At 30.6% G+C, this 19,427-nt stretch overlaps 1 protein-coding gene and 2 non-coding genes across 8 annotated transcripts in view; 1 reads left to right on the top strand and 2 right to left on the bottom strand.

Moving 5' to 3' along the window:
• The window catches only part of LOC126737314 (rap1 GTPase-activating protein 1), a 349,016-nt gene that overhangs the window by 135,797 nt on the left and 193,792 nt on the right, over positions 1-19,427 (top strand). The gene's annotated exons all lie outside the window — the stretch shown is intronic.
• Positions 14,443-14,606, bottom strand: LOC126738073 (U1 spliceosomal RNA). Its single transcript, XR_007661219.1, has one exon. It is a non-coding gene; the product is annotated as a U1 spliceosomal RNA (small nuclear RNA).
• LOC126738072 (U1 spliceosomal RNA) lies at positions 16,057-16,221 on the bottom strand. The gene has a single exon (XR_007661218.1). It is a non-coding gene; the product is annotated as a U1 spliceosomal RNA (small nuclear RNA).

Here is a 19,427-nt window from a genome sequence, read left to right as displayed (position 1 = left end):
ATGTAATACGTTTATTAAGCCAAAAACACAAATTACTTAAATTAAAATAAAATGTAATACACATAGAAACCTTAGAGGTAATAAGCGGTTTAATCACAGAAGCTGCACAATTTTGTAGCTTGTTACTGATAAATGTGGTATTAAAATATTTTGTCACAGTTTGGTATTTGTTGGTCACTTCTGAAGAGAAAATGTCATACCTATATATTTTCTAAAGAAATCTATGTTGGTTAATTAATTTATCGAAAATAATGCAGCCTGTTTACTGGATCCAGAGTTTAATTGCAGATTTGGAATTTTTTTCTAGGAAGTAAATTGAAAGCTTTTGGAGCTATATAACCAAAATATCGTTGACCAATACTTTTTTCAATTTTGATACTTGCGGTCTATTTTGTCGATTTCTTGTACCCTGATGAAAATGGATAATATGATCACTCTATTTTAACTTATTAATACACAATAACAAATGTTGCACGTATAATTTTTGAATGACATTTATTTGTTTATGATTGAAAAAAAATGCTGCTGGGAACAGATCAAAGATTTGTTTCTTTAAAGATGTTGAAAAAAAATAAAGAAAATGGGCAGGTAGTTGAAGAACCAGCTAAAAATATTATGTTTTCTCACAGGTAGTTGAGCTTCTTTGGTCCTCGACTACCTGGAATAGAAAATATCATGTTATTATCCAGACAGTTGCAGAAACGTCCAAAGAAATTAGGTTTTCTTCTCAGCAACTGCCTAGAATAAGTCAATCAATTCTGTCTTCCAGGCAATTTAAGAAAAACCCAAGAAAATTATGTTTCTTCATCTGTCTGGAATACATAATATAATGTTTTCTTCCAGGCAGTTGCAAAATAAAAATTCTCTCTTCAACTGCCTGGAATAGATCAGTTATAGATACATTGTCATGAATTTAAAAATTAAATTTATTTTTATCACACATTTAAAAATTATTTTCTTAAAATTTAAAATTATTCATCCTCCAATTTTTTTTGCTTAAAATAGTCCAAAGAAGGTTAGCTTACCATTTCATATTTAAAAATGTCGACTAGAACCTATATATTTTCGTATACTTACATTTTAATACAATACATAATTTATTGCTCTTTTATTTTTTTTATACATTACTATATACAATTTTCACATTTTTTTATTTAATTTTAAAAATATTGGCTGATTAATGCATCTATTGCTTACTTCTATATAGATTGTTTCTAGAACGTTAGTCCTTTTAAGTGCTACTTCTCATTCTTATTTTAATCATGTTAACATTTGTAATATTTAATCAGCTTTAAGGCACTAAAATTGTGAAAATAGGCTATTCTATAAAATTATTAATTAATAATAAGTAAAGTAAAAAAAAATATGTAAAACAACTTAATAAATTAGCAAAAAAAAAGGTTTAATTCGGTTAAATTATTGCAAAGTTGTGTAATTTGATGCATATTAAAATGCGGTTTTAAAATGAAATAAAAGGACAAACTTTCTATAATAAATGTTTTTATTTTTTTAAATACTCATGCGACTTTTCCTTTTTTAATTTCTGAATAATTTCAGCTTTTATTTTGAAAATAGCTTGATAAAAAAATCAAAACGTCGCGTGTCATTATAAAGTGTACATTTATAAAGAGTTTATATAAAGTGACACTACTTCTGAATTCTGATATAGTATTTTATAAGGTGTGACATAAAATTGCGGTATTATGATAATAATATTAGAGAAAATCATTGTAATAATTAAGTATTTTAATCATAAACTTAACTGACTAAAATACAGTTGAATTTTTTGCATTGTTTTTATCATTTTTTGCGTTAAAAATTTAAAAATATTCTATTTTTAATTGAAAAAAATTAATCTTTAGTACTTGTTCTTCCATCCTTGAAAGCAATACACTATTTGTTAATGATTTCTTGCTAAAGTACAATTTATAAGGTTAAAAACAATTATATTTAGGTAATTAATATTTTGTTGCTTTTTATTTCAGTGCCTATCATCCTTTGTTTCAAATTTTTATTCACATTTATTTTAATATACTTTGAGTTTTTTATAATTTCTATAAATTAAATTATTTATTATGTACTCATACATTTTATATAATATTTTGCCAAAAATAACCATAAATTGCTAAAATTAGTATATAATAATTAGGTATCTAACCACAGTCAGTTCGGGGTATTTGACCGAAAGCCAAATTTAGCAACCATATCGCAGTTCTGTCCATAATTACTCTTATTCATATTTTTTTCGTTTTTCCTCAAATTAAATAATAAATCGTAAATCACAGACCAGTCGACCATGTCTGATCTCTGTCACTGATCAAATACAATAGGAGAAGCCTTGATCATCATTTTTTGCAACTATTTTTTTTTATTGGAAAATACACATAGTCGAGTTTTGTTAGCTTTGTAGAGCTTACATTTCGAGTGACAGTTTTTAAATTTATGCAAAAATTTATAAGAAAATATATATTGGAAAACATGGACCCACAAATTATAAAACATTCTGTCACAGAATTGACTGTTACTCTTTTAATAAGGCATAAAACAAGTCAAAAAACAAAAAGAATACCATGGAAAGATTTGTAAGCATTTTTATAAATTGAGTGTGAATAATGATACACCTGAAGTAATTGTTACCACCATAGTCCGACCAACTACTTTCCATAAGACTCAATTATCAATTCCAAAGATAAAAGCGAAACTGTGTCCATTTACAACTTGATGTGATTAACACACACATACCCAGGCGCATTCTTGTCACGGTTACCTTGGAATTAAGTAAGAACAACTGTTTACTTGATCAGCGGCACCGGGGCAATCGATGATGACGCCGTCATCAAGACGTGTAACAGATAATGACTAAATTACCATCATCGGGCCGACAAGTGCATACTTCAATCCGGCACAAGTGTATAATCTGTCACGTCTAGTTGATTGAGAACAACCACTGCAAAAAGGGAATTATCGTCGGTACGGATCTTTATATATTTAACTTCTTGTGCCCAGTTGACATTCTTTTGAAGTTATTTTTGTTGAAAAGGTATTAAGTGAGTTAATGAAATGAAGATATGGAAGACTTGTTCAGTTTTTATTGTTGCTTTATGAGCGTTTTTAAGGCCGCAGCTTTATTTGATGATGATTTCAACTAGAGAAGAAGTTTTGCACCTTCAAATTATTGCAGAAAAATACTTGATATACAATAGTTTTTGAAGCTTTAAAAGGATAACAAAAACTTCTTCCACACATCCTTTGTCGTAATTAAAAGCATAATTTCCAAACCGTCTGATACTTTCATATAAACGGCTTTTTTGGAAGCAATTTCTCCAAAACCCAGGACCATTTACATAACATAATAAACAGTATAACCATGGGAATCAGTCGATCGTACCGTCAACCTCTTTCCTTCCATCAATTGATCGCGTGGGACAAGTAATCCAATCTGAAGGCCAAATTAAATCATCGTATGTAATTACAGCAGCACATAAAACATGTGCGTTACAGTTTTATTATTGTACCATAGAAAAAACGGGCGTAGGTAGGTACAAATTGCCGTAACCGAATACTCTTTGGGAATCTGCTGCGCTACCATCAACAACAATAAATAATACCGCATTATTGTAATTATATATTTAAAACAGTAACGTGATCTGAATATTGAATGGACGAGTTAATTAATAAATAAACGAACGATCTCTCATTGTTTGTTAATACTATGAAATGTCTATCTCTTCCAACGCAAAAAAATCGTTATAGTTTATAGCTCCGATAGGTTTGCACTAACTTGCGTCGGCACGGGACTAGTCAAAATGGTGAACCATAAAACTATTGAGATAGATATAAATATATCCATTAGCCTAACAATGAAAACAATTTAATTTACGCCTGTATCGGATTTCTTTTCCTGGTGTGGCTGCCCACACACTGTCGACTGGTTTCATTTGGATCGATTCGGAATTAAACGTGTTTTATCCCACGAGGATGAAAGTAAAGCTTTAAATACATCACGACGTAGTTATGGATAGTTTTATTTTTTAGGAAATTCAAATTATTTGAGCAGGTCAGGTATTACTGTAGAGCCTTGCACTGTGACACCTTTAGTAGTAGCATATATTCACTAGCTACCATCTCAACGTTAATTAATTTTCTTGTTATATTCAGTAAATACACATTATCTTTTTTATCCTCTATTTTATACAGTTGCTTCTTCTTTTATTGATGTGCTTTCTACTCCTATATATTTTCTGTTAATGATTTATTGATTACAGAAGTTATTGAGCCGTTCTCTGTAATAGCAAATAAAAGCGGATATTTTGGCATATATGAGTATAGCATTTAAATGAACGGCTCTTGTATGACTCCAACTTTCTTCAAATCCTGCTCAAAGAATCAATCATTTTTTTATGTGAAAAACTTTCTTCTTAAGCTATGATTTGAATCTAGTAAAATAATTGGTGCACAATGTATTTTGAAATATTTCTCCCTTATTATTTACATCTTTTTTTTCCTTCTATATTAAAGCAAAGATGTCAACACCTGAAACGTTGACTGACTGGTTATTTGGTCTAATAGTATTACCACAGATGTAAATAGCTCCGCACTGTGCTGAGCTATTTACATCTGTGGTATTACTATTGATTTACTTAAATTTTCAAAAAGAAACTTGGATAAAAAAAAAGTTCATTAAACAATTCATATTTGATGAATGACCTTAACAAATCCTTAGAATGATTGGCCTTAAAAGTCAAATCAAGTCATTCTAAGAAAAGGTTTTATTTCTTTGCAATAGTTTTCAATGTTTTCTATAATACGACTTAAAAGCGAATTTGCTCGCTCTGTTTCTGTATCATATTATAGTATATTATAAATAATAATAGTACCACTAATTCAATTGCGACATTAGAAAATAAATGGTGTATAATTACAGGCATTCCTAACATTGATACTTAACCATGTAAAATAATAATAGAATAGATTAACAAAGAGATCAAAGAAAATTAAGATGGTTAGCAAGCCATTGATAATTTAGGAGAAAGCCAAATATCTCAAGTGGAAAATTTAGTAAAAGTTGTTAATTTTATGAGATATTTTTTGCAAATTTTTAAGTGAGTGTTTTAGTCCCGATAATTAATAAATGTTTGACATACGTGAAGAAAAATCACACTTAACATGAAGAGAAAGTTAGTTGTTTTATTATCTAGCCCGATAATAATTTTCTCAATACCCAGGTACCCAGTCTAGTTACACTAAACCGACATAGATTCAGTAATTCGTGACATATATGGGTGACAGCACGCTTAAATCACAAAGGCACAGATATGGAGACAACAAAACCTGTTCGCCGAAGAGAGAAATTCAAATTAGTAATGCCTTATTACGATTGTTTATTTGCTTATCTGGGATCTAACATAATCGTTAGGTAACTGGGAGGACTGTGGCGTATATAGCGAGCACAATGATATGCAGGTGGGTCGCCACATTATGAGATTGCTCTCCTGTGTTGTGATTCGGATTTTGATTTGATCGTTATCGCCATAAATACGTTATTATCTGGTCAAGGTGTTACGTGTGAGGGTTTCATTTATTTATTTGTTCATGCTAAATGATTTGTACATTTATTGGTATTTGTCGTTTGAAAGAGTATAAACTAGGGTAGTTTTGTTGACGCTTTTGGATTAATCCAAAAGTATTTAATTAGAAACTTCAGTTATCTGTGGAAGTGTTATATTAAAATTTTAAAAAATGTGACATAATTTACGAGTCTTAATGAGTTAGTTTGACTCGCGGAAAAGGACTTTACACTTTACTTTTATTATTTATATTAATTAGGTGAATTGGGTTATGTGCCATGTGGTAGTAAAAATACCAATGCATTACAACAGCGCCCAAAACCTCTACATTATCCTTCATAATTAAATTACCAGTTCATTATGCAACCAATAAACGTAACGAATAACTACAATACCATCAGACAAGACAAGACGTATAAACAATTGTTTGTCGCAATTTAACCGTCTGCTTGGGTACAACAATTGCTAAATACCGAAAAAATCGGGACATTTTTATTATATTGTTAAACAATACCGTTCGTTGAACACTTATCGGTATGTCACGATATGCGTGTGCCATGTTGTATATAGTTCCTTATATAGCTCGGATTTATGAGAAATTACGTCCAGTATAATTACTTTCTTTTTAAAGGTATAATTCTTTTAAAAAGGAAAAATTAAGCCAATAATTTTTTTAGTAATTTGTGCATATGGTTGAGAGGGCTGAATAAGTCATAAAGGATCGTAAAAAATTGTTATTTACACCGGACTTAGTCCGAAAAATGGATTCAGGTAATAATTTGGATTACCAATAACTTTAGTAAGTAAAGTTATTGGTATTAGTTAAGTAAAACCAAAAGATAATAAAGTGTCTTTAGCATACTAACTTTTTAGATGAACCCAGAAAAATTTTTGTATATACGTATTTATAATGTCCCAAATCGTAAAAAGGTAGTGTTTTAACAGGAGAATCTAAAGAAAAGTGACCAAAGGTAGATGTATGAATGGCCAAATATTTTTTTAAACATTGCTAATGGTTGAATGGAATGAAAATATACCTAGGTAGATGCTTTGACAAGTTCTGCATACAGTGACCGGAAACTCTATATACAAATTTCAAATAAAACTGTATATTAGAGTTGGAATGAAAGTGATATTTAAGGTGATAACACTTCCATTTTGAGGCGTTCATAATTTTCTTGCACTACTTATATTATAGCCAATTATTTGTAAAATTATATAAATATAATGATTAAAAGAGTGACAGGTGATTGAAACTATCAATCCTTATCAATATTTTCGTTCTACTTATCAAATTGGATTACTGAGTATTGATTCACCTTCAGATAATCCTATACTGTATAAAACTCGAAAAATGTATTGTGTGTAAATGTAAATTATTTTATGATTGATGGAATAGCAACTGTTGAGACGTATTTCACAAAAATCATTATTTATCCAGAAGATGAAAAATAGAGTGAAAATTCACATTTAAAATTAACTATATAATGTATTTTAACAATTCTTGATCAATCAAATATATCATTGAAGGCAAATAAATATTAAAGATAAGCGAGTATATCTGGATATATATATAGAAAATATATTATGTACAGGGTGTTACAGAATAAGATGCTGATCCTTAAGGGTGTTAATCATAAGGTCATCTTAAAAAGAAAAGTTGTCCTAAACTCCTTAATTTTTGATGCCTTAATGAACATGCCTAAAAATGTTTTTATTTTTTTTCCGCGGTAATTGCATGTCGGACGAAAAAAAGTCAAGAAATCGAATATGCCTTAAAATGAATGGGGATTTTAAAAATAGTTTTTATTTTACGAAAAAGCAGTGGCGTACATAATATTGTAAAAAAATATTTAGTCTTTGTTCCTGTACGGATGCCACTGGTTAAACTTTAAAAAAATCTCCTACATCAGAAAATGGCTGTTGATATTCAGAGGGTGTGTGCTAAATTTAATAAACATAATATGTAGGAAGTTAATAAGGATATGATGAAGAAACGATTTTTTTTAAGACTTTAACAACTTGTATAGCTTACAATTTAAATCAGAAACTTGAACATTATTATACTTGGTTGAGTTTAAAACATAATAAATAATAGCAGTCAATATGAGACCTAAATGATTTTTTGCCTAAAGAGACATTTGTATAAACATTTTCATTTTTTGATTTGTTTATATTTCATCATGTTATCATTTTTACCCTGGACTTGTTACATGTAGGTTGTTGATCAGTTTTTCTTTTCATTCGTGAATACACAAAAAGATCTGATGATGCCCAGTACAGGCGAAACAGTTGTAATCTTTTGACTTTGTATTCAATATATTTGAGACCCCTGACTTGGAGTTTTATTCATTACTATTACATTTCTATAGGTTTAATGGTTAGAATACAACCATTTGGAAAGTATAGTATACTAAATTATTGAAACCATATAGAGCATTTTTATAAGAAAATATAAACTTGTTATTAATAGTTATGGCTTTAAAATCTCTTACAAGAATTAAATTATCGAATTCAACTTTCTTTAATTCTGTCTGCAAACCAATTTATCGTCATCAACTTTTATGAATAAAACATATTAGACTGATGTCTGTCAGAAGCAAACGAAACAACCGCACCAGCAGCTTCAACAAGAAAAAAAAAAGAAATCCGCCATAACTTAAAATTAATGAAAACTTCCTGTCTTGTTCTCCGTCTTGGGCCAAATTATATTGAAGTATAATTGGAAAAATGGGAGAGAGCAACGAGGAAAAAATAAGCTGATGGAACTTCTTGTCTGATTCAGTTTGTATCTTAAAATCAAATTTATTTTGATTCCGTCCTTTAGTGCAATAGAGTTAATTTAATTTTAAGTCAAGTTTGAAAAGAAACTCGTGATGTAAGACAACATAAATAATAAACTTTGGCAGTTTTAATACGAAAAAAGATCTGGTACAAGCAAATGATCATGTCCATAAACTTATGTGCAATAAAACAAGCACAAAATTATGTAAAAAAAGCGTCAAGCTTTTTGTTTACATCTTTTACGATACCACAACTTAGTTGTTACAAGCCGACTATTCAATTTAATTCAAAGTCGAAACCGCGTAAAATCGCTAAAAGGTCTAATAACTCATTTTCAGATATCCTTCAGAGATTTTACGGACTTTTTAGTACCGAGTTAAAGAGCAGTTTAATACTAATTTAACCGCCTCGTAATGATGGTTTCCACGCATAATCGTGAAGAAGACTCTTGGACGCTGAAATAATTAACTCTTAAAATGTAACTAATTATCTCGATGGGGGTCTTTGACCCGTCAGCCAGAAATTGATTTACTTACCACTGTGATTGGGCTTGGCTAAGACATTTCGGGTTTTCAGGTCATAAACAGATGCTTAGACTGGGTGTTGAATACAAAATTTATACCAGAATTATTATTGAAAATACGTAATATTTCTGATTTACTTGTAAAAGAATCATCGAAAGAGAAAAATGTAAGAAATCATTTCGTAAAAATATTCATAGCTGGACTGATTTCTCAAATGTTAAATTGAAAAGGCAAAGATCGAAAATATGGTCAAAACGCAAGTGTCTAAAGCCTGGAAGTCTCTGAAAATTATTACATAATTTACAGAAGACCGGCTGTTATAAAACAAACGATATTATTAAGAAGATTTAGTGAATTTTATTTTTTTTTATTTCTCTTGCATCATTTATTAGTAAACCAGTTTTTAGCTAGGATAAAGAGAAACAGAGCGAATAATCTACAAACTTTAAAAATGAATAACATTCTTTTCAGAAGATTCAGAAGAAAATTAATATATTTTCAGCAGAAGTCATCTCAAAAGAAAGGACGAAAGATCAAAGTAAAGACAGGCAGATGGAAAATAAAGATATACGAAAAACAAATAAAAGAGTGATAACGAGGACTATATTGTTAAAAATGTCCTGAAATTCTATAATAAATAATTCAGGATTTTCAAGAACTATTTTTTTTAGCAGATTTATGTAGTTAGAATTTGATTATAAATAATTTTGAAAATATACGGTGTTTCGAAAATAAAAATTACATTAAAAGTGGTAATAGTTACAGTAAAAGTATGGTCTGTTCTATTGTGTTCTTTTATTCTTTTACAGGAAATTGTATAATCCAAAAACTCGAAGCTCTCTTATTTTCTTAAGTATGGCATTTTTGACAAAGAAGTTTGGAGGAGAGAAATTCTTGGAATTGTTAATTTTCAACCAAAAATAATGTAATTCCTATAATAAAGTGACTGGAAATTTTCTTCTTCTGAAATTATATAAAGTGGTTTCAAGATCTGTTTAATGAAAACTTCATTGGGTAGTTGTTAGAATATAATGGAAATTAAAAATTTTACTGCACTTTAGTCTTTTCAAATAACAAAGAGATATCAGCCACAATACCCAACTGCTTTTACGCATTAATTCAGAATTTGCTGCTACCAAGAATTCGATAATTTTTTTTGCTTTGAAGCACTTTAAAAATTAAAAAAAATCACTAATTCCTATATATCTTCTGAAATTTTATAATAACCTAGTATTTATACAAGCAATGACATGAGAAGATATTGGTGTTGTAGTTGTACTATGTGCCTAACAGTCTCCAGCTACTCTAAAAATTTACCAATCAAATCTACTAGCCAGAAGGTCCTAGTTCTTGAATTGTTCTTAATATTTCATTATTCATACTCTTGAAAATTGAACAATTCGAAAATTTTGAGTTTTAAACGGCAAATATTGAGGTCATCAAATGCCTAGATGCAACATTTTCTCTTATGATTTCAAAATTTTCACATATTAATCCCATAATAAAAAACAAGTTAATGATCCATCTATAATCCTCTTTAAGGTCTTTCACTCTACTGACCAATGCCTTGCGAAAAAGCAAACAAAAAACTGATTTTCACACACTTTACCCTCCGCAATTTATATTACTTTATGGGATGGAGCCGTCAACTTGTGACCATAATGGACCTGACTAATAGCAACAAGGGAGAATTAAAAGATAGGGGTTCATTTTTTTAATCTTATCCATTAACTTTTCGCCATTCACAGGGTTAATGCACGTGCAAACGAAGAACTGGGGCGTAGTTTCTTAACGGATTGAGTGCTGGACCTCGTTAGGATATGTGGGCATGTGACTCATGAATGTTCAATTTAGCCGTAGGGGGAAATATTCTAAGTACCGACGTTGGGTTCGACAAAGATGGTTGTCATGCAGATGGGTATATTTCTTCGGTAATCATACTGTTTGTTGGTTGTGTAACGGATCAAGGTGTTGCTTAGCAAGGTGTAACTTGGCATTTTTTTTAATGATTGGTTATTGGTAGGTCTATTATTTTTTTATTATATAGTAAGTTATGCATAGTCCTAGGCTAAATATATTGTAGATAATTAGTAAAGAAAAAAAACTTTTTCTCATTATAAAGTTTTTAATTGTTTGCTTGTGCCATTACCCTAGCAGCAAAATATAGTCCATGCACATTTATTGTATGTTCTATTGAATGTTGGACGATATTTACGTAGAACTTAACAAACCTTTTATAAAAATTATTGTTCTTGATATCTGTAGACATTTCTGGAAGATTTAGTAAATGATTTGTGGAAACAATTTGAATATTCTTGGAATATTTTATTGAAACTGCATGTAAATTGTCATATATTTTATGACTTCTGCTTTAATTATGATTAAAATTTAAAAACATCCCTCTAAACTGCATATAGAGTATCTCTAGGACTCCTATATAAAATCAGTCGATAAACATTTTTCTACATATTGCTCTGAAAATTGGTTTAAAAAGGTACTTCTGTACTCCGCTTAACTTGAGCTATTCTAGTTTTTAATGATTAAATTTAGTTGTAATAATAATACTTGATTAGTAAAATACCAAATCGATGTTTTCAAAAAACATTAATTTCGGTAAATATTTTTAAAATTATTGATTTTAAATTACCGAAACAGGTATTACTATAGAATATATTATATGATGGCCAGAACTTGAAATGTCTGAAATTAAATTGAAAAACACCAAAAATTCATATTATCTTAAGCCAAAAAGTGTTTTGATGCACAATCTATTGATATTCCACTTCTTTTCGGCAAATGTACGACGAGTTTTTTTTTTTAATTAAACACAAAGATTTTTAAAAAATATAAAAAAAATCACTTCTAAATCACTTGCTACCTTTTAAAAGCTGCATCCCTTAATAAAGCCAGTTTTCCATCAAAACCATCAGTTTTTAAGCCTCTGTGCTTAGCAAGTCTTAAACGCATTTCGGCATTCTAACAATTTAAATATTAATTGTTTCTTGCAGGATATTCACGCATTCATCGATAGCAGCCTCAATAAGTTCTTGTGAATTCCTTGTTTGGTGAAATATTTTGATTTAAAAAGGCCCTGAATCCGATTACATGCTCTACGGGACTCATATTAGGCGCACAGGTCATTCGAGCTAATATAAACTATCATCGTCTCTGGTATGTGAATTGGGGTTACCAAAACATCTCAGTCCCCACTGCAGTTACGAAAAAATTCTATACACTTAATCCTCATGCTAAATCTCTTCTATAAAATGTAATCACACGGTTGTGGGCTATCTGGAAGTCTGATCTTACATGACTGACCGATTTCTACATAACAACTAATCTTACTAGTTTTTCATTATGTGAATCGATCTCAATCACTTGATGTAAAAACACTCCAAGTAAATTATGTATTTAAAAAATATTTCCTCATCGTTATGTTTAAGTAAGTTATTAATTATTGATAAGCCCGTTATCCCGACCAATTAACGAATCAAAACGAAACCCAAAGAAAGATGGCAGGTTGCAACATAAATTTCAATCTGTCGCGAGGTTGTTGATTTATCGAACGATTGATAGGGCTCACTGTTTATTAATTGAGTTGAACATACTCGTCGCTATTGACGTATATCGTTTGAAAGAAAAAAAATGAATTTACTGTATTTATTTGCTTTTCTCGGTTATTTTTAATGACTAAATCAAATTCGGTTATTCAGTTGTGCAAATTTTACTCAACGCAGATTAATTGCACAATATACAACTGTGACCTAAAGTGGCGCCCTGAGTGGGTTTGAATGATTACCATTTTGATGAAAAAAAATCGTTTGTTTATTCAATGAGGCATTCCACCTTTGGGTGTAACTTAATAAATGTTATTTCATGGTTAAAAGTATTTTGGAATTATTAACAAGTAAATGTTTTTGGTCGCGAGGATTGAATCCTAAAAATTAATAAATTAATAAAATTGTGTGTGCTTGTGATATATTCTTCTTCGATCTATTTTACCTTACCTTAATTATTGGCTAATAGATCTATAATAATTATAGAAATAATCAAACGTTTTATGTTAAAACCATCTTAACAATTAACCCATCGGAACATCCCACTGCGGGTCATTTTTCAAATCTTCAATACAAACTTTAAAGTTCCGAAAATCAATAACCTCAACAACAGCAATAACAGTATCATCAAAAGGTATCGATTACGAAGCATTTTTATCTCATTGTAGTTTGAACAATAAGATGATCATATCGGGTAACGTATTATTACATTTACTGTTAATTACCAGGTCCATTAATAAACCGCTTACCCACTGGTCTAGACATTTAAAAAGAATTATCTGAAATACTGGTCCATTAGTATTATTTGATTTAAATCTTGATACTGTTAGATTTTTCGTTGTTAAGGCTTATGATAATATTTAAATGATTTTTTGTAGTTCTTGTAGATCATTTTTTATTCAACTAAAATCTTACCTTGTAAATATGAACTAAAGCAAGTTCTAAAGGAACCATTTTTTAAATGATAGCGTCTACGATTCAATCTGTCGAAGGCCTTCCGAAAATCGAAGTACATCTTAGAATATTGAAAGACTTTGATGATATTCTGAAGTGTTTTTTGCCATTTCTACATAAGCTTTTGGCATCATTGCATCGGAGATGTTGCAAGCAAGCAAACTGCCCATAGTGCCATGGCAATGCTAATTCTATCCTTTCAATGATCTTAGGAGTACATTATACTACTTTTTTTTACTAATAGTCTGATTTGCTTTTTGTAAAAGCACTTGATATAGCTTAACTGTTATATTGACAATTTGTTACTTGGAAAAAGATTTATATTTTTCACAATCTTAATCATTTCTTCTTCCTTTTTGCTATTTCAACTCTTTTCCAGTTTTTTTTGTGAAATTATCTCAGCGTTGTCATCTCCCTCTAGGTTTACATTATTGTGTGTGTACTTTATTTATTTAATCAAGATAAGTGGTATTCTTTCAACAAAGGTTTATAAAAAAAGTTTTTTCTGTTTAAATATATTAACTTAACTCATTGCTTGTATAGGTTAAATCTGAATTGTCTTCAACTGTTAATTTTCCCCTTAGGCTGGTAGAACTTCATCAAATCCATAAATATCTGATTTCTTTTTCTGTAGTTTTACTATTTCGAATCATCAATCTCCTCTCCAGTTTTTGCTAAAATCGCCACACTTGATATGACAACTCCTGGTTTGTAGAAGGTTATATTCCTGTATTTTGGCTTAATTTGACTATTTGATGTTTTCTGTTTAAAATATTTTTTGTTTAACTAACTTAATTTTTATACTTACGTTTATTGATTGCTGAAAAACATTATCTTATGGCATGGTTCCTAATCAGTCTTAACCTCTACATTCTACAACTCTCTTTGACTCAATAAAATTAAGGTTTACCATCCTCATTCCTCAAGACTGATTCAGCACAATGAATAAAAACTTCACTTCTAGATGCTTTCAGTGAGTTGTCATTATTTTGCATACCGCAACTTGACAGACTGAAGTAATATCACTTATGAAATGTTTCATTTAAATTATATAATCCGGGATAGCGCGTACGCAGTCCCGACTACCAAAAATTCCGTGTCCGAGGTATCCACATTAGGGATACTCGCAGAGGTCAGCCCGACCCTTGTGCAATGGAAGGGCCTCACCCTGAGGGAACCGCCTTATTGATCACGGTTAAACCCCTACACCAGGTAAGTATGAATTTTCGTAAATTCTCCACGCAGGTAAATACGAGAAACAAATATTAACCGGTGAGATATTAAGGGTTTACAGTCCAGAAGGGCCTTAGTGAAGGTAAATTTGAACTTAATACAATGTTTCTGCCATCTGGGGTCATCTTTTGATGATTCCGGTTGTTGTAGATTATATAGATATCCGGGAAAGAGAATGGGATTTTTTATGCCTCATGTGCCTCTTTCAGTTTTTGGTTATATCATCTCTGGACACTCTAGGTTTCTTAAGGTTACCCTACTGTATGCTTGATTTATTGATAAAAATAAACGATTTCTACATAATTTCATCTATTTTTGTTTTATAGAAAAATCAATATACCCTTGTATACTTCTTACAAGGATACCTGGCCAGGTAGTTCAGATTTAAATTGCTTAGGCCATTTTAGGCCATGAAAAGTAATGATAGCTTATAATTGAACTATTGTAAAACCATAAAATTCTTTGGGTTTTAAGGGACCAATTATTTGTCATTAGCAATTTTAAATTAATTATTACAATTTAGCAGATTTCTTGTGTTAATTTTTGGAAAAGTCCGATTTCACTGTCAATTTTGACGTTTTGCTTTTAGACTGGTCCGGAAAAATCACTTCTTACTAGAAATTCATGAAAGCCATTAGAAATTTCAAGATATTGATTTCTTTATCTCCCTTTTTCTTATGCCAATGGCCCTTTTCCAGTTTTTGGTTAAATCATATCTAAGCACTCACTAGGTTTCTCAAGGTTACACTACTGCATACTTGTTTTATGAATCAAAATAACTTAAGATACTTGTTTGACCGATAACTTCTACTTAATTTTCATTTTGTTGCATAGAAAAATGAATATACCCTTGTATACTTCTTGCAAAGATGCAGGTAGTTCATATTTATCACGCCACTTGAAAAGGTCTTCTATTATAATATCTTTTGGGCCAAATCATTATGTTAAGTTAATTTTTAATTTTCCTCAGATACTACTATTTACTTTGACCTCCTTTTAATTTAGAACTTTTGAAAAAAAGAATCATCTCAGAACTGCATCAGTTATTGAAAATTTATTTTCTCTTTTAAATTCACTAAAATCGTATACATAAATTCTAGGCAAATAAGTGGTATTACTTCTATGTTTTATTAATATTCCTTTTTATTTTGACTCATTCATTCAGTTTGCAGTTTTTGCATAAATCACCTCAATTTTGTTATATTGCTTAAAGATTACGTTGCTTTGTTTGAGCGACATTTTTATCCTTATAATCTTGGAGAAAGAGCTATGGTCTAGTACCTCTCTGTATGTGTATAGCACACATACTTACGCAAGTGGTACTGGTGTAGCAAATTATATAAAAACTTGACCTCTTAATAGACCCAGTCAGGTTAAATGCATTTTGTATTGTTCAAAATGACTAAATTAGTGGTTCTCTTAATTTAAATTATTAAATTCGGGACAGCGCGTACGCAGTCCCGACTACCAAAAATTTCGTGTCCGAGGTATCCACATTAGAGATACTCGCAAGGGTCAGCCCGACCCTTGTGCAATGGAGGGGCCTCACCCTGGGGGAACCGCCTTATTGATCACGGTTAAACCCCTACACCAGGTAAGTATGACTTTTCGTACATTCTCAACACAGGTAAATAAATGAAACAAATATTAACCGGTGAGATATTAAGGATTTGCACACAAGAAGGGCTATAGTGAAGGTAAATTTCAACTTGATACGATGTTAAGGGCGTCTCTGGGTCATCTTTTGATGATATTCCTTATTCGTCCGATATTCCTTCAACATTGCGTCCTCCTGTTGAACTTTGCTGTCACTGTTCTTAGCGTATACATCATCTGCAATGGACGAAATGGTAATGGGAAAACTTGATTGATTTATTTTTTTTCTCCAAAGATCTTTGCTTCAAATTTAAAATTATAAATAAAATGATTTTTGCAAAATATAAATTGTCAACCACATATTGGACTTTGTTCATAATATGTAAGATGTTTTACTGGTATTTTATCTAAAGACTGTGTTTCATAAAGCTTATCAAGGTAAAAGAATTAATTTATATATTATGGTACTAAAAAAATTTCCGCTAATGGAAAACATACTATGAAAATGAGAGAGCTGCTCCTTGGCTACTTTGCATAGCATTAGTGTGATATGACCTACGGTTTGTTTTGGTTAAAAATAGCGTGCAGTTATGATATTATCTGCTTTCATTTTTTTTTTAATTCCTAAATTATCTTAAAATATTCCAACATAAAGCGTCAGCCCTAAAACTGCGCGAGACCCCTCACATTTATATTTACCCTTCATATTTTGGCTGAACCTTCGACCTCGTTATGCCTCGATAACTTCAGGCTGAATACCGGATTTATATTTAAAGCCGCCCTTTGATGCTCTTTTACCTATCCTATCTGCTTAGCATAATATTTTTTTTGTCGATAAGAAATTTAAACGGAAGAAATTACTATTATGAATTTCCTGTAAGCTGATAGGCAACGTACCAGTAACCTAGATAATAGTATGAATGTATCTGTATATCTATATTTGTGTGGGAATTCATATTTTATGTTTGCCCAACAATACAGATTTCCAATATGATACGCTTTGACTTAACAACCACCTTTCGCGTTTTGTGCTCCAATAGTTTCTTCTTAAACTGTACTGGGTACCCGCTAATTTGGGCAGTTGGAAAAAAATACACAAGCAGGTGCACCGTTACCTGCCGGACATCACAACATTGTCGATATTTTCTGCCTAATTATGGTCGAGTAAGCGTACTTAAATTGATGTTTAATTAGACCTGGGCACGTTCGTGTGATACGTGGAATATTTTTCTGCGTAATCGTGGAATTTTATAGGTGTTTTGGCATTTTTATTACGCACTGAAAGCGGCGGATTATGTACAAATTGTTTTTTTTTTCTTAAAGATATTTGTAACCTTTCTGAAATACAGTCTTCAGATAACATTCCACTTAAAAAGATCACATTTTATGAACTTGTTAAGGCCACAAATAAGGTATAAAGTAACTTTAGAGGAGGAAATAAACAAACGCTGGTCTATTTGCAGTTGCTAAATGTAGAATAGAATACAAAATAAATCTTAAGTACCAACATTCTAAAAACTACAATTATGCAATAAATTTATAATTTAATCTTAAGTAACATAAATTAAAAATTTTAAACACATGGATAACATAAAATACAGGATAGTAATTCCTAAAAATTCCTTAATATTATAATATGCTCTGGATACTAATAGTTATTTTTATTAACCAATATTTGTTATGAAAAAAGGCCGATGATTATAGAATTTACGGCTTAAATATATTATTCTTTGTAAGATTTGTGTTTTTGATAATCGAGACGTGTTCTACCGTGTAATGCTCTTATGATGTTTACTGACTCTCATCTGTCAACTTTCGATCTGTCACGTCATAATGATATAACATTATGACTGTCAAACATGGAAGCAGTTCAAATCTTGAGTTCTTACTAAAACACCCTTTATATGAAAAGGAAGTATCGTAGAAAGAATTGATAAGAACAAATTTCTCTCCTAAAGGATTTTCTAGTTAATAATTTTTTGAGTTAGAGACAATTTTCGAGTGTTTTTTCCTTCGTGGGATCCAGGTGCTTAGAAATTAAAATAGATAAAAGTGAGTGGTCAATATTATATAAGAAAAAAATAAATAGGTTATTGGCGCAATTTTGGACTATTGGACATAAATTCACAGTGATCTTAATTTACTTATAAAATTTCTATATTTGCCCTTTTAGAACTTGAATTTTTAATTTAACCCCCTTAGACAGTTTTGATGTGAATTTAGTGAATAAGTCCACTTTAAATGAAACCCGACTAAGAAGGAAGTTTAACGAATAAACTCCCATAACTGCCAAATCGTTGAAACATAACCTCTTAAAAGAACAAAAGAAGATTCATATCAGGAGAATCTTTTGGTACCAAGCGGCTTTATACAGAGTAATTACGACATAGAGGGCATGCTCAGAATTATCTTCAGGTCCAACAGGATATGATGAATATGCCGAATCACCCTTAGGTTCAGTAAATTCGTGGATCCTATGGTGAACAGTTGAATGTTATGCCATAAAAGATTGACAATTATTCTTTTAATTAAATGTGAATTTAGCGAATAAATCACGTATCAAGTTTTGAAGCCTAATCAAAAGTTTTGAACCCCTTGTAAAGTATGAATTTACCGAATAAATTCATTAAGTATCAGCTTGTACATTTTTATCCCTTTAAAGTAATATTTAAATTTTCAAAACTAATCAAGTTTTTAACTCTGGAGAAACTGCTAGTTTCTCCTAATATACCAATACGAGTACATACTATTGAAGCAATCGAAAGTTAAAAAAGACGTAGAATGTTGTGGAAAAAATGTGAAAGGTAAATAAATTAAATGTTTTAAAAATTAACCACTTGTCAGTCAAGACAGTCAGTATAGACAATACTGTCATTCAACTGCAACCCCGTGATCTTTTAGAAAGATATTCAGATGAAATATTACTACAAAACTTACGACATCATTTGGTCTATTTTCACATGATACGGATTATAAGGCAGTGGCAGTAACCTTGGTTTACCCACACCAAAAAGAAGGTAAGTGCAAGGAATCAAAAAACCATCAATAAATGTAAATAAGGCACAAAAAGGCTCCATTCTCTTTCCCCGAATTTGATCAATACATGAATAGCAATTGCTCTTGTCTCCAAGCAAGTTAAAGGACACCGTATAGTCGGTAAAAAACAAAGCGCATCGACGTTCACAAAAAACTTTAAAAAGCTCGATAATAAA

This window comes from Anthonomus grandis, chromosome 6 (genome assembly GCF_022605725.1).
Source record: "Anthonomus grandis grandis chromosome 6, icAntGran1.3, whole genome shotgun sequence".
NCBI lineage: Eukaryota > Metazoa > Arthropoda > Insecta > Coleoptera > Curculionidae > Anthonomus > Anthonomus grandis.
Note: the sequence above shows the minus strand (reverse complement) of the source record. Positions and strands in the feature narration are given on the sequence as shown.